A 17,329-nucleotide genomic window follows, 5' to 3' on the forward strand; every position below is an offset into this window, starting at 1 on the left:
TTACTGTATTCATTACTTTTCACGGCTGATAAAACAGTTAATAAAACTAGTTACATTTTATCCCCAATTTAAAGTTGGAAACTACTGAACTACAGAAACAGATTTGCTGAATTCTTAAAATATTCCCTCCAGTTGTGTTCAAATATATATCTAAATGCAGAAAATTGAATCATTATTTTGGCTTGTATGATGGCCCCTGTTTTAAGCAACATCAAGGAAGGACTCCTCCAGATTTCAGAGCCACCGGTGTGAATTGCAGGACTATTTCCACTGGGTGGCAGTCTTTGTAAAGGAAAAAGAATATGAGGAAGGGGGCCTGTTAAGGGTTATGTTTGCCTCACTTTATCATAGGTGTGTAACAGCAAATATACAGAAAGGACAAAATCAAACATATATTCATTAGCACTAGTACTTTAATTAAAGTTAAAGAACCATCAAAATTAGAACACACAATCCTCTGTAACTGTTTGTAGTGTATGCACGCACTGTGCTTAGGGTTGTGAAAACATATTGTGACTTATGGAATTTACCAGTTTCTCTTTGTCTTATTACGATGTTGTTCAAGCTCCAAGTGACTCCTGAGAGAATGAGTACAGCTCCGCCCGGGGCTATCATCCATCACCTTCCAAATCCTCCATGACACGTCCAGTACTGACTGATACATTACATTAATATTGCTCATTGTCATTTTTTGAAATTTTTTGTTTGTTTAGTGGAAAATTCATGTCAGCAAGTATTTTTTTCACTTACTTTTTTAAGCTACTGTACATGGAAAGTTTTTGGCACCAGCGTCTTTGTCATTTGTGACTCTGTGGAAGTGCTGCAGCGTTGCTCTGTTTTGATGGCAACCAGTTCTTTAACTTCTGTTTGGATCAGATCTTGTTGTATGAATATCACTCATATCATTTTTAAAGCCTTGAATGGCCTTGCCCCACTTTACCTCTCTGAGTTGCTGCACCCTTACACTCCCAGCCGCTCTCTCAGGTCAGCTGACCAGCTGCTCCTGACAGTCCCTAAAGCTCGGCTTAAGCTCAGAGGTGAACGAGCTTTTGCGGTTGCAGCTCCAAAACTGTGGAATGAACTGCCACTCCACATCAGACAGGCCTCTTCACTGTCGCATTTTAAATCTATTCTTAAATCCCACCTCTTTTCTCTGGCTTTTAATACCATGTAGCGTGTTGATCTTATGTTTTTATCTTATTTTATTACTTTTACCCTTTTGTGTCCATCGTTTTATTGTGCTTCTGTTGTGTTATTTATTGTGTTTTTTATCTTGCTGTGCAGCACTTTGGGAACCCTGTGTTTGTTAAAATCGTGCTATATAAATAAAATGGATTGGACTGGATTAAATATTTAAATTGCAGTGACATTGTAGTGACATTATAAATGCCGTCATTAATAATATGTATTCTAATTCACTTTGATTAGTAATATTAAGCCTTCTCTCACCTTCCTTTGACAGCTGACATGCAGAAACACCTCCACTGCCCTGCTTTCTCCCATGTGGTGGCTGAAGAGGAAGTGCTTTTTGACCATTATCGTGGTGATGTGACCCATCAGGGAGGCAGATTTATCTACCCTGCATGCCGGGAGAGGTGAGCCCAAACAGTACCAAAATGCGCCTACAATGTGATTGACAATTAATACAAAGAAGGATGTACTAAGTGACTAGATTTCTATTCAAAAACAAATCTTCCAGGCGCTACTGTCTGAAAGGCTGAAATTAGCCTCCAGACAGAAACAGAGAGTATAAATTGAAGAGTTAAAAAAAGTTGGTCGGTAGTGATTCCAGAGGCAGCAGACTTGCTGTGTAGTGTTGGAAAAAGTGACTCCATGGGTGAGGTTGGCAATGGCAAATTAGCCTCTAAACACCTGCCTGTTTGTGCGTATATGTGACGTTTTGCAGTAGAACTTTCCCCTTGTAGCTGAGGACTGCTATGATGACAGGCCAGATGTTTTTGTCTAGTTAAAGACAGATCCAGTGTGGTATCCTCAGGGGTACAGGTAGGGCGGTAGGAGAGACTCAAACGTTTGTGTGACTTGCTTGAGTGAAAAAATCTATGAGTTTGACCTGCAACATGAGATTGAATTAATGCAAAACCAGGATAAAATCTTCTCAACACGTTAGAAGATGCGTTCAGATGACAACAGAGGAGAGCTGAAGATAGGACGGTGTGTATGCAATATTTATTACATATGCATTTCCTTAAATGGCTTTATGTTATTGATTTAATTTTCAAAGTTGTGATTGAAATTAGAGACAAAAAGTCCAGTCAGCTTAGCGTCAACACTAGAAATGCCCATTTAGCCTTCAACCATATTTAGATTATGTGCAGTGCTTATGCTGAGTAATACATTTTCCCTGCACTATAGGGATTTGTGCAGAAAGTGGTTCAAGTTCACAGCAGTATTGGCCTTCACTGGAGCCTGGGGGCAGGTTTGATGGGTATGTAGAGAACAGCTGGTCACAATAAAATGGAAAAAACAAACTAATATTGTACTGCTGGTTTCATGAAGGTCTGCGGGTCACAAAGACACTAAGCAACATTCAGAGGCCATATTTCTGTTTATAACTAATCATAATACCAAACAAACTTTGTTTTGTTTTCAGGAGACTCATAGATTCAATACAAGGACCTGTGTCGGCTTCTTTTCCCTTTTTTACCTCCAGTCAGAGGGCTTTTACATTTTCTGACAGGCAGACAGACGACACAGCCAATGTCTGCTGAGATATGCTGCGGTTATCCTACAGATGGACACCTCCATCACTGCTGTACCCTACTTTAGCTCTGCAGTGTGTTTACTTTTGTTATGGTGCAGTGATGGAATCGGAGACAGAGTGATGGAAATGAGAGATTCATGATAAGTCTCGCAGGCCGGATGAAACATTAAAAGGTCTTTTTACTTCATGTAATCTGTGGTGTTAAAACTGTTTGTGCTCAGGTGGTTGTCAGTCATTGATAAAGACATGAACACATGGAGTCTATGTATGAAGTGCAGTTTCTTATCTATGAGTATCATGAAATCTGGTAAAAAAAAAAATTAAGTTACCTTATTTATGAACGTGATATATAATGCAAATGGCAGTTATTGATATGTGTTGATGTCCTTTGTCCAAGTTGGATGGTGCAGATATTGATCACATTTGCTGCACTTATAAGAAACTTGAGACGGCTTAAGAGCGTTAATAAAAGCCTAAGTTTCTTATAAGTGTTTATAATAGCATTACAAACTCATTCATTGAGTCTTACTCACTTACCTTTTATGCCATTGTTAAGCTTTTACTAAGCTTTACAGCTGCTTTATTAGGATTAATACATACTTTATAATGCAGTAATTAACTATGCACTTATAAACAGTTATTTATGCTTTTTTGCAGCTACTTGATCTAAAGCGAGAACAATCCCTTATTTAGGTTGATAAACCATTTATTATGGACTTATATAGTCTTATTAACATATATTTATTGTTAATTAGCATCTAAGAAGGACTTATACAGGTCTTATTAACTATTAACTAATGCTTATTACAGGGACCTTAATATAAAGCATTACCTAAAGAAGAAATAAAATATAAAAATTAAAAAAACACACTCTAAGGTGGTCTTACACAGATAGAAGGATATTTTAAGTGTTTATTAATGTGTAGTATAGGTCAACTATTATATATTATGACAACAGTATTTTTCTGTATTATTATTCATCATCTGTTTATACAGCAGCCTCAATTTCCACATGAAGTATGAGATAATAAATACTTTTATAAACACATTACAGTGTGTTATAAACCATTTATTACATGTTAAAAGGCTTTATAAATGCTTAAATGGTGGGCCATGCTAGCTGTTACCAGTTTTTGTCTATAAGCTAACCGTCTTATTTATTTACTAAGATCACGACCAAAATGTCCCAAAATGTCAAACTATTCCTTTAAGTCAGATGTTTACTCTCTGCCAGGACTTTGAGGGCAATATGTTCTGATAATGTACACATTGTCTGACAGTGTGGGCTTATGAGGAGCATGTCTTTGTGGACAGTGTCACTTGGGGACGTTGTAAAGGCCTCATTTAGCCTTCAGCTCCACTGAAGGAGCTGTTTTGATGGGCAGCCGGTGAATTGGGAAAGATATAGTTTGAGGCCAAAAAAACAGGAAGGCAGGGGAGATGATGCAGGAGAGGCTCCATGACGGTTTTCTCCGTCTTGTTGTCCTCCTCCTCCTCCAATTACTTGTCGTGATTTCTCCCTCGTCCAATCATTTCATTCTCTTCCTGCTGAGCCCTCCAATCACCATGCGTCCTGCAGGCAGTAACACTTATACATATCTGCTGTAATTAGACAATCATTCCCACATGTGGATCAAACTGCTTCAACCACTCAACCCCTACCTCACCCTCCCATCCGCCCACTGTCTCCTTTTTCCTCCCTCTGTTTTTCTTATTTCCCCGTCTCACACTCTACTACCCTCCGTGTGCCCCTTTTCGCTTCCCCCCCCCCCCCCCCCCCCTTCTTTTCCCCCTCTCTCTTTCTGATTGAATTACCATAAGTGCAGGTCTTGGCCAAAATATGCCAGCTTGTTCTGATTAAAACTGTCCTTGTTATACCAGAGACTTTCCAAATGGCTGTGAGCAGTTTGTGTGTGTGTTTGGGGGGTTGGGTTTGGAGGAGGAGGCATGAAGCAGTTTGTGTTGAAAAGAAAAATGCTGCCAGACAACATCATATGGCGAAAGATAAAGAGTGGAAGCTCCAAAGGAACAAGATGAGGACAGAGTGGAGGGAGATGGAGAGGCAGCGGTAGGGGAACGGAGAGGGAATAAGACGGTAATGGTAGTTGACAGAGTTGGGTTCACAACAGGTTCATGGTGACATCATGGTTGAATTTTAGGGAACATTTATATAGGAAAAACTATCGCTGTTCATTGGATGCACATGTACACCCCCGACCTCCTTCTTTCTTTCTTTCCCTCTTTCTTTTCTGCTTTCTCCACTTGGCCACAAACCCTAATCCTCGCCAGCAACACCAAATATGCAAATCAGCGATGGCACTTTCAAATTAATTTTCGCCCGCGGTGTCGTGAACTTGTGTACGCATATGGTTTCCCCACACTTTGCCCGTGCTCACATAAATACGCTCCCCTCATCCCTCAGGTTGTGCGTTAAACTTTATAACCCCAAACTGACAACTGCTACCCAGAGTGTCACTCTTTTTCTCGCTTTCTCTCGCTCTTTTTCTTCCCCCCCCCGAGTCCTCGTTTTCTCTCCCTCTTTTTCTGCCCGTAAGTCCACAGCCAACCCTCAGCCCTGGTACAGTATGTTCTTTGTGTGCATGTTTAGCTGTTTTTTGGAGAGACAGAAAAGACATAAAGGAGCCTCGGGGACCCGAAACGTGTTTATGGTGTATGTGTGGGTGTGATTATATTTGTGTCAGCTCTTTCTCTTGCTTGCAGAAAATTAACAGCAGGGAGTTGTAGCGTATTAAAGCCTCTTTGTGTCTTGTGTGTTTTTTTTCTCTCGGTGCCAGTGTTTATTGGTCCGTGGGCACTGGTCAGCAGTAATATGAGCGTAACCCCGTCTTTGCCGTCCTGCATGTATGCTTGTATGTTTGTGAAGCTTGTCATGCATGCCTGTCATCCTCTGCATGCCTCTCCATGCACCGCAGAGCTTCACATGACATCAATCTGAGAGCAGTGGGATAGTGATCTCATTACCAACAGCCTGTTGCTGATTAAAACCTGCCGTCTGCACCCTCCTCCTCCTCCTCTTTCACCCTTTCTTTTCTTCTCCGCTCTCTCCTGCTTCCTTGTCCTTTGCTTGCCCCCCCCCACCCCCCCTCGTATGCCTCCTCCACCCCTAAAAACTCCACAGTCGCACCATTCTGCGGTTTTCTCCGCTGCTCACTGCCAAAAAGGGCCCCATTTCGAGCTCTGCAGAAAGTTATAAGCTCCCCTCTTTTTTCCTCCTCACTTTTTCCCCTCTTTCGTTTCTTTGTTCTTTCTCCTCTCTGTGCATCTTGACTCTGTTTTTATTCCAAGGCCTCACTGACCTACCTGCAGGCCTCACCCGAACCCTTCTCGTGTTCCTAATCTTCTTTCCGAGTCAATCTGCTTTGACACTCACTGACACTAAACAAGAGCAAAGGTGTGGGGAGGATGAGACTGTCTGTAAACGTGTGTGAGAGTGTGCTTGTGCGTGTATCAGCACGTGGACGCATGTGCTTAATAGTGCCTCGTAGATTTACAGTCAGAAATACACAAACGCTTCTTTCACACTCAGCCAGGCCTCGCACACTCCCCTCCTCTTAGCGCATTTCAGTGACACAGAAACACAAACAGCACTAACCTTTCACCCCCCGCGCTGACACTGTTAGTGAGAAGTGTGGCAGAAACACAGATGTTAAAGCAGTGGAGCTGGGGGACAAAGTGAGCAAAAAAAAGCAAAGGTTTTATTATGTAACGCTGTGTTTATGATAATATACAAAATCATTTTATAACAGTTGCCACTCTGTATGCATCATTAGCGATGACATTCATTTCACCCTGTAGTACAAAAAAACCTACAAAAGTCCTGAGGTAGGCAAAAAAAAAAATCTGTCTTTTATTTGTTTATTAAGTCCCAAACTAACAAAATACTTTCCAGATAATTCTTTTGTTCTACTATTGAAAACACACATTTTTATTTTATTTATAAATTCCAGCTCTAGCATGTGGCTTTGATCTTTTGTTAGCCCGTCATGTGTGAGAGGAACACAGGAGCATCTCAATGGTATGATGGTGATGGTGAAAAATATGTAATAAAAAGTATCAAAATGTGCATTTCACAATTAGTGGGATTAATTGTGGGGTGATAATGTGGCGTCTGTATCGGCCCTTCATGTGTCAGGAAGTATAAATTTATGTAATGTTGTATTGTAGTCCTTCATAAGTAATTAGGAAATAGTTTAAAGCATTTAGTGTCGTTCTTTTTCCTAATGACACTCAAGGATAAATATAAAAACATTTAAAAGGCAGCGTATTGCTCTGACCCTCCTCTCAGTCCGCTCAGTCAGACGGTAGCAGACAGTTTTATCTCTGACATGAAGAGGCAGGTCGCTCTGCCCCTCGGGGGCCGAGCGGCCAGGTTTGATCTCATCACGGATCAAATGTATCTCCATTAAATGCTTCCTTACCAGAAAACCACTGGGCTGATTTGCTTAGGAAAATCCTGTAGGAGGAGAAGAGTTTCACTTGAACTGATTTAAAGGTGCGGAAACTGTAAGGAGAAAGGCCCTTTGTACTTCTCAGGCTGGAAAACAGCTCATAGCTAGTTTGCATTTTGGAGCAGTAATGAGGTCATCTAACATATATAACAGGCTCTGTATGATTTTAACAGTAGATATCTTTACTGTAGGTCTGTTGTGTACACTGTTCTTAATGTTAACAGATGGAACATACAGTACATTTAATAGTAATTATAATTGACTTTGCTTCGCGCACAGACACAGGTTAAGAAAAGATTAAATTGGGTCGCTACTGCTTTTATTAATTTTGTTTAATTGGACAATTATTTTTGGACATTAATCCAAGTATTTAAACTGACATTGCATATCCACTTTAAAAGTCATTGTTCTATTGTATTGCGTCATAAGGAAACTGATGTTAACCGGGTGTATTTCTTCCCCATCAGGGATATGTAGTCACAATAAAGCACCGAGTGGCCCTTGATTGGCCCCAGGCTCCCGGACTCCCACATTGGCTGGCCCTGGTCCCAAAGTCACGGCATTGTAAACACAGAGTGCAGGCCAAGAGCTGATACTGATATCCCCAAAGGTGTGCAGCAGCCCCCCCCCCCCCCCCCCCCCCCCCCCCCTGCCCCCCCCGCAGCATGTGTGTTTGTGTATGTCTGCGCCTTAATGACTGTTTCATTAGTGTGAGTGTCGCCTATCTTTGGACGGTGAGCAGAGGAGGAACAAATTTAGAAATCCAACAAAAGAGTGTTGACTGACAGCACAGTTTAGAAGGAGTGGAGGTAAAGAGAGAGAGAGCATGAGACAAAGGAAGAGAGAGAAAGAGAGAGAGAGAGAGAGAGAGAGAGAGGGGAGGGCTGGAGGGAGGGAGGGAGGGAGGGGGCAGCGAGTTGAAACCTAAGCTTTCTGGACCCTGTTTTCCCTTCCTTCGGGCATTCTGTGGCTGGTAAAAAATGTGCTGTATATTTGAAGTGTTGGATCACGTGACAAAGGCAGGGTTTGTGAATCAAAGTACACAATGATTCCAGGAGGAGAGAGAGAGAGAGGGAGAGAGGGTGTGTGTTAGTGAGAGAGAGAGAGACGGGAAAAGAAGAGGGAGGCGGAATGCAACAGGCTGAGCTCTATCGTCGCTGCGAGAGGGACTTCTGACTGACAAACACAACTACTACGCTCCTTCTCCGCTCCTCACTAACATCCCGAGTGTGTGCCGCGTTTCAAAAACTCACCAGCTCCGGTAAGTTTTCCCGTTTCCACGATCTTCTTTTCCTCATAACTTCTTCTTCGGTGTGTTTGTGAGAAAAGAAGACAGACAGAGGAGGACATGTCAGAGCATGAGTGAGATGTGTGTTTCCCTTGTCTCTCTCTCTCCCTCTTTGCGTGTGTGTGTGTGTGTGTGTGTGTTTCTGGGACAGCTTGAGCGGAGTTTGAGTTTCCTGAGGACAGCTTTAATTGAGAACAGAGATTTTCGAGAGAGGGAGAAAGAACAACAGAAACGGCAAAGGAGGGGAATGAAAGCTGATCGCCACTTGCATGTGCTCCGAGGCCGCTCCGTGTGAGGACAAGAACGCTTGTGGACATATGTGTTAATGTGTGTGTGTGAGTGCGTGTGTCCTCATTGTTGATTGATGCACATCTGGTTGTTTCTGACTTCATAAACTGTGATTCATGGTTGCTGAAAGATTATGAGGTCAAGTAGAAAGAAAAGAAAAGGGGGGGGGTACGTTATGGCACAATAACGCACTACCAACTGTTCTCTATTGTTTCATATACCACTGCTGGTCTTTCAGGTGAGCTCAGTCACCATCTCGGGCCATTTTCCAGCAGCAGACAGAGTGGCTGCTTTAGCCTGCAGGCTCTCAGCCAACAGACGGGCTGTCAGACTTGATGGATCACTCCATCAACATCACAAATGGCTGAGTAGGTCTGGTCTACCTGAGTATGTACACACTCAGTCCCCCCCCCTGAGGGTTATGTAAACAGGTTTCCATCCACACAATTACATAAGCGGGATGGAAACACTGAAATAGGCTTCTCCGGATATCACAAGACAGCCTGCACTGTGTCTAATCACTGCTGCTTTGCATTGTGTGTGTGAATAAACTTACTGACCCCTCATATTTAAACACAAGCCCTTTTTATAGAGTCTGTGAATCAGCTTAAATAGCATCATTTGTGCGACACGTGCTAAATAAACACAGATGCATTGCGTGATTAATGGTCGCGATATTTATCTGCCAAGTGTTTCTCCCAGCTGATCCGAGGTGGCTGCATCCGTCCGCTAACACCACGCTGCCGACCTGGCCGCTCTCTATGATATGCACTCAAATGCCTTTCTAGCAAACACTCGACAAATCTATTCCAGATTAATTTTCCTTAATGTCTGGAGGAATGTTCATCGGCACCTCAGGACAAGTCTATAAGCAGGGCTATAAACAGCTGAGTGTAAACAAGTCACAGTAGATTAGAAATGAGACGGACCTGCTAAATATAACTTCTTCTTTGTTTTCTGCTCTCGTGATCGGGTTTGACTTCAACATGATTTTCATCACTTGCTCATTTTCTCTGTCAGTGGACGTCCACAGAGTCTCTGCTCCTGACTGAGCTCTGTCACTCTGATCCCAGGTCAGTTTTTTCTAAGCGTTTAAAATGCAACATTTAGGGTGGATGCATCTGTTTTTGGTTAAGTCGTATTTTTCTTCCTTCATCATTTGGAAGAGAAACTTCTAGAAAAAGAGTGTGTGTGTGTGTGTGTGTTTTTATGGGTTGCATTCGACATCTTCAACTGCATTGCAATCTCATCTTTGTTCGCTACACTTTTCAAGAATGGCAGCCCCTCAGGCTGAGGAGGCCGTCTGGCTCCTCTCCCTCTTTCTCTCTCTGTCTCACAGACTTCTTTCTTCTTTATTTCCTCAATATGAAAAAAAAAAAAAATCCTCTTCGCTGGAACGTGTCAGCTGAGTTTGATTTTGTACAGGGTTGTTGTCATGGTCCTCTCATATAAATGGAAACTTGTGGAACGTCCAAAACAAAGAAGCGTTTGCCACTTGTTTTTGAGCGGCAAAGACACAAATGTTTTCCTGTTGTGCAGAGCTGCTTTTTGTCCGCAGAGTTATTTTGAGAGATTTTGGTGCGAGCCTCCGACTGATTGTGGTTCTGCCTGACATGCCCAATTGGCTTCAGAGTTTTGGATGTCACTTGCAACATTCATTGTTGCTCTCGCTGCACTCTTTCAAACTTCTGAATGTATCAGAGTGTGTTTAATCCTGGCCAGGGGCTGCTCTTTTACAAGGCCCTTTAAACACACTTCTGATCCCCTCTGTGGAGGAACAACCAGGCACAGATTCTGCATGTGTGTGTGTGTCTGTGTGTGAGACAGGTAGTGGGGGTTTCGGGCAGTCTTTAGAGTCACTTTTCACTTTAATACTAAATGAAAAGCTGCCTACCAAAGGCCTCAATTAAGCCTGACCCGTGGCCACGCTGCTGAGCCTGGAGCGACAGGGGCTGACCCCGGCTCCGACCTGGAGACCCCCGGCAGCCCACAGGGGTGGCTCCACATAATGACAACATTGTGTGTTTTATGAAACATTACTATCATCAACATCATTACCATTAGCTCTGCTAACACAGGAGTCACAGTGTATTATAGTAAGTATGTTGGAACAGTATAAAACTCTGCACAGGAGTGAAGTTTCAGTTGGCTGAACGAAGGTTTGTTGTAAAGAATGAACAAGGCGGAGAGTTACATTGGGCGCTTGAAGATGGTTTAATACATGCTGTCACTCTGTCATGTACTTTAGTATACTTTGAATATGTGTTGATTATACTGGATTTTTTGATAATTGACCAAAGGAAGCAAAGTTCCTGCAAAGGCAACAACTAGTACATCAATCAAACTTTATTTGTACAGCACTTTTCATACATTTCAAATGCTAAAAACTAAACAGTCAGCACCCCTCCAATTCATGCACAAGCCTAAATAAAAACATGTAAACAAAGAGCTCAATAAAAACAGGAACTGATGAAACTGAGGAAACGCTGTCACAAATTCATCAGGAGGAAACACTGGAGGTACGATTCAAATGTTAAGACTCAAAATAGCAGAATAAAATGGTGAACATAAATAAGATAATAGAACATTAAAAGTCCAAGTTAATAATAATCATTTTTAATTTCATTCAATATCAACTACACTATAAGACATTTTTTTTTAAAACAAAGACATGTTGAAGAAGTTGAAACCATTGGATGTTTGGCATTTCAGTAAGTTCATAAAAAATATGCTAAATGATAAATCAACTATCAATGTTTTTGATCACTTCAGTGAATAAGTTTCTCTTACATACATTTCACTTATATAACATTATTCCAGATGGCCAAAGACAAATAACAAATTGAGTAACAAAAAAACACAAGAAGAACGTAATAACAATGAGCATGTACGTAATGATTTGAAAACATATTTTTAGGGATGCACGAAATTATCGGCACGTTATCGGTAACGGCAGATTATGGCTTAAAAATGACATATTGGCATGCTGATATTTTCCGCTGATAAAACAACGCTTTAATTGTGTCTAATCCTCAATGATTCCCTGAAAAAAAGAAAAGAAATGTAACATATAAATAAAAATGGCATTTTGTACGTAACCTAACCTTAAGTAGTTTTCTTATATTGCCCAGTGAATGTGTTCATTTTAAAAAGCACTTTATTATGTTATTTCTGCATCTGCCAGTGGACCACTACAATAAGAGTAGGCCTGATATCAATTCCACTACAGGGGAGACTTCAGGTTCTCTGCAATTAGCTGGGAAAAAACATGTGCCTTATATGTATCGGTATCGAAATCGGCAAAAAGGGTTGAAAACAACAAATCCAATATCGTGCATCCCCACTTATTAGCTTTATTAATAAGGCTCTAACCCTTCTATACCACGAAACAACATTAACATGTAGTTTTATCAACTCAAAATAATGCAAAAAAAAAGCTTTTGTAAATTTTTCCATTCACTGTTTCCATAAATCGAAATCAGAATCAGTTTTAGGAGCCGAGTATGTGGGCACGTATGTATACACAGAATATGACTCCAGTTTTAAATTACTCTCAATGAACAGACAAACAAATAGACATGCTACACTTAAAGCAAGGACAAAAACTAGGACAAGTTAGACAGTAACACAAACATTTCTTTGTGATGAAAGGAAAGCCTTTATTATCAGCACAATAAATCTATGTAAGCTTATTGGCTTTAAATTGATGTCACTTTTAGAGTGTATGCTAAAAAACTAGCTTAGAATAAGGATTGAAACAGCTAGCCTGGCTCTGACAAGGTAACAAAATACACCCACTTCTACAGCTAGCATAATATCTATTTTTTAAATGTGGTTTATATGTGGTGTTATGTTTAGCGTATATTCTTTGCCCAGACGCAGTGACTTCCTGATTCTGAGAGAGCCAGTCTAGCTGTTAGCCATATAAGCTAAGCTAACTGGAAGCTGTGGCTTAATTTTTACCGTTGCGACGTGATATGGGTGTCAATCTTCTCTCCGGAAACGCAAAAAAGATAAGTTAATGAAAATATGAAACTATTGCCTTCAGGTTTAGATGTCACAAAGAGATGAACTTCTACTTCCTTCTTAAACTTAAGTTACTTGTGTTTTTTAGCCTCTACGAATGAGCGAGCGGATCAGATCCTGTTTACTGGATGATGTTATTGAAATGAAGGCCGGGCAATCATTCTGAAGGATGTTTTTCTGAGTAATACTGCTTGAAAAATAGATATCAAATGTCGTTGTGAGGCCTCCTATATACATCTGCGTGTACATTATTGACAGGCTAAAGACATAATAGCTTGCATAAATTGAAACTATGTGTTTGCCACAGCCAGAAACATTTTGCGGTTACATGATGGCTGTCAGACACCGAGGGTTTTCAGCCCAGCAATAATTTTATTCCTCAAAACACATTTTTACATGTCAGTTTGACATAAAATATAGTACAGTACTGTAATTTGTTGGAAAATCTAATTATGTTGTTTGTGTGTGATGGTGCATGTGTTTTTTCTCCTCTGTAAGGGTTTTTACTGTGTCAATGTGTGCATTTTCCTCTCGGTGTGTTCAGAACAGCTCATCTTTGGCTGCCTTCTTTCAGAATAGGCCAGATTTGATTGTGGGTTTTATGGTTTGCTGCTAATTGTCCCCGCTGAAGGCATGTTTTTCCTAGCATTTGGCTGTTTTTCGGGGAGTTTTTAGCCTTTCCACTCAGGCTCTGCCTCTTAGTTTGCTCTACGCACAGAAACTTTGTGGTTTCAAACACAAAGATTCTATTCAACTTTATCCTCTCCATTTTCTTCCCTCTATTACATGCTAATGTCTCCATAGATACACTCACAAGCAGAACAAAACCAAAAACTTTCTGTCTTTTATACAAGTTAAAAATGTCTGTAAAAGATTGATTATTAATTTATTATAACGCTGACAATTGCAGATAGATTTCAGAACAAATGAACAGCAGGTACAAAAAGGAGCTCATACACACCAGTTAATGAAACTAACAAACACAAAACGACAAGCTCGTACCAGTTTTCCGTTAATACCCGCCTGTTTTCCAGCTGACTCACATGGCTTAAGAATAAACCCACACACTGGAAGTTTGGAAGCAGAAACATGACTAAATAGACACAAATACTTTCTAATTACTGGCAGGTGAAAATGTGCAGAAAGTTAAAATTAAACAGATTTTACTCTTTTTTCAGTCAAAAGATCAAAGTTTGTTTATTATCAGACTCTTTCTTTTCTCACTCTCACTTGGGCCGAAAACAGACCAAAAGAAATCACCATGTAAACCATCTGATATGCTAACAGTGAGGAGTAATCATCCACATGATTAAAGAAAACAAAGGACATCATTATGTGACGTGGAGCACAGCATTTGTACCTTCTGGTTCCAGTTTGAAAACACTTAATTGACACTGTTTCAGATGAATGGAAAATGTTAACATTTCCTTTTTGAGCTGTTTCATTTCTTCCATGCTTCTCTGTACCGAATGGTTTCTGACCTGAAGTGTGCTTCTTAGAAATGCCACATTTTTCCAATGATGCTTCACCATAAAAATACCATGTTAGCTGTCAGTGGTCCAACGGTTGCAGGTTTTATTGAGAAAGAACTAATGAGACCCTACGAAAAATTAGAGATTGGTTGTAGTTTTGAATTTATTCCAGATAATAAGCTCGTCATCGGTTGCTGCATGTCACTTGTTTTTTCCTACTATCTACAGAGGGACACAATAATGCAAACAACACAATGGCATTATTGACAGCACATTATACTCAAAACACACTAAACAAAACTAAACCGGTTTAGTTCACACAAATCAATTGGTCGGTTGGTCGGTTGGACAGACGGTTGGTCGGTCGGTCGGACGCAGACACAAAGTCAAGCCATAAACACAAGTCAAAGTAGAACCCAGTAAGGAATAAGGTATTGTGAGCAGGTTGTTATCGCAGAATGGAATGAGCAGGACTGAATTAACCGGACTTATTTCAGCGGATTGATATGCTTACAGTTAGTCCTCCAGATTGTGAGAGCTGAATCCATAGCAACGGTCTGTTATCAAGAAATAACAGACCTCTGAATGCCGTTATTAACCAATCACAATCAAGTATTTAACACCGCTGTGTAATAATAATCTATACCTGCACCTCAAATGTTATAGACTCTCTCCTTTCAGATTCAGTGTAGAACACTGTTTAAGACTGAATAAGGGGAAGTCCGTAAAAATACAGACAGATAAACTCTGAATGTTTAATGAGCTATTTGTGTAATCAAATATTTGACTTCTCTTGTTTAAGGCCAAAGCAAATACTAGTTAAAACAGACATGTGCAGACGTGACGGCCACCATGCAAGAGTCAACGGGCAACACAACAGTTTTTGTTGCCGCTGTTCAAACAGTAAGAGCAGGGCAGGGAACTCAGAGCTATTAGTCCTCTCACGTGGATACAGCGAGCTGGGAATAACTCATGTCTTCATGATTAAATGCTAACATGCTTTTATCAATCTGCATCCATTCTGCATTCTCCATTCCAGATTGGCCTTTAACTACAGTCTTATACCTTGAGTGAAAATGTTTAGTTTAAGTCCCCATATTCAAAACACTTTTTACTTTTTACTGAAACTGGTTTTGTTCATTACCTTACACTGAAAGACACTAAAGCTCCATATGACCGCACATTTCTCTGCCTTAAGAGTGAACTCATTATACTATGAAACTGAAGATTGGCTGTAATCCTCCAGTCATTTATTTCCCTGAAAATGCTGCACCACGTTATCGCCACACCAACAGGACATTTTTTCATAATGCGCCGGAAAACCAATGTAACCAAAACACTAAATGTGCCAGAGATGTGATGGATTTCTCACAAATGAGTTTGTCCTGCAAGCTTTAATTATGTATATAGTGTATGTATATACAAATTAGTTACAGAGTTAGAAGGGTGACTACAACAAAGAGAAATGGTTCATCAATTCACTATACAGCAAAACAGTTAGAGTCATAGAGAGTTGTGAGGGCCCTGCTCAGGATAGATGTGCTCTGTATTGGTTGCTTGTTCATTAAAGATACTGTTATTTACCAAAATGGTGTCCATTAAGTGAACTGCAGTTAGCATCCTGCTGCTGTGCGAGCAAGCATCCTGTGCATCGTCCAAAACATTGTACACGATCGACAGCCCCTGGCCTTAAATACTTTTTACACACTTGCGTTGAATATTTGCCTAATACATAAATACATACATAAGTATCATGGATCGCATTAGCTGGTGGAGTAATTTGGCAAGCTAGCCAACCAAAATAATCAGATAGTAGGCTATTTTATTAGCTAAAGTAAGCTAGCAAGCAAGCTGGCTGTAACAACATCACGCTGCATGGATTTGTTGTTGGTCGCTTCGTTACATTAGCTTATGAAGTAACTTAGAAATAAAAACATATTATCAGATCATGTTTAGGAGTCTGAACGAATTACCTGATGTCATCCACTTAGTAGTAAGTATTTTGCTACATTAGCTAGGTAGCTCTTGGGCCACATTAGCGATCAAGCTTACGAATGAATCAAATGCCCTGATGCTGACACTATAGTTTTTCCTCAATGTCAGTCACATTCCCTTTGCTTTGTGTTGGTCTGTGTGTTGTGGTCGGTACCAGTTGTTTGTGGCGTTAGCTAGTGTTGCACCCTCTTGGCACTGTATGACGAAAAAAGCAACCTTTAGCAGTAGCATTAAGGAGTTATGAAGAAATCATTCGTTTTTGTACATTCGCTTGTCTAACGATAGAAACAGAAATATTTGTTAATTATAACTATCATGAGTCTGGCTGTACTCGAACAGGAGGGGACAGAATGTTGGTCTAACCAGCTGGGACGCAGCAGAGTAATCGGTTTTGTCTGTCCCCCTTCTGACCAGATGTGGGCCGTGACAGTTGTGCTATTTGCTGACAAAAACAGGATGAAAAGAAAGAGATTCAGCTTTAGCTTTCCAGTTGGTTGTGATCCTTATGAAAACAACCTAGGGCGGCTTTTCAGGTACTGCTTACATGCCGAACACAAATGATGGCAGTGTCACCTTTCACTAATGATTGTTGCCCACAGATTGTGAGTCCTACGGGGCTTTCAAAAGCTCGTGCAGGGTTTTCAAGTGTGCCGTTTGTTGTGATTGGCTAAACCTGTCCAATTAAAAGAAAAAGGGATGATATCATGCAGGTTGCATGTTGGTGAAATGGGCATGAAAATGATGTTTTCATTAACCGGCTTTACGTTGACTCTCTCAGTAGTGACCTTCCCTGTCTGTGTGTATATTTTCAGAACTGTAACCTCACGTTGATATGGGCTGGAAAAACCATAAAGTTCAGTCACATTTACACCCAGGATAACCAGAACCAGATGATGCTCCTAATAAGCACTTAAAAAAAAAATTGTTTTTGTCATTTCATCTGTTTACAGCTAACCCTTGTTTACAACTGTTGCAACAATGCGCTGAACACAATGACGTTGCTCCCCGGAGTGTCGTTTGATGGAAGTTGATTGAAAAATAGCAAAGTTAACAGTTTGCAGCGGCTTGT

Source organism: Semicossyphus pulcher, unplaced genomic scaffold, assembly GCF_022749685.1.
Source record: "Semicossyphus pulcher isolate SPU_LCO1_2020_fin unplaced genomic scaffold, fSemPul1.0.p SCAF_3, whole genome shotgun sequence".
Taxonomy (NCBI): Eukaryota; Metazoa; Chordata; class Actinopteri; order Labriformes; family Labridae; genus Semicossyphus; species Semicossyphus pulcher.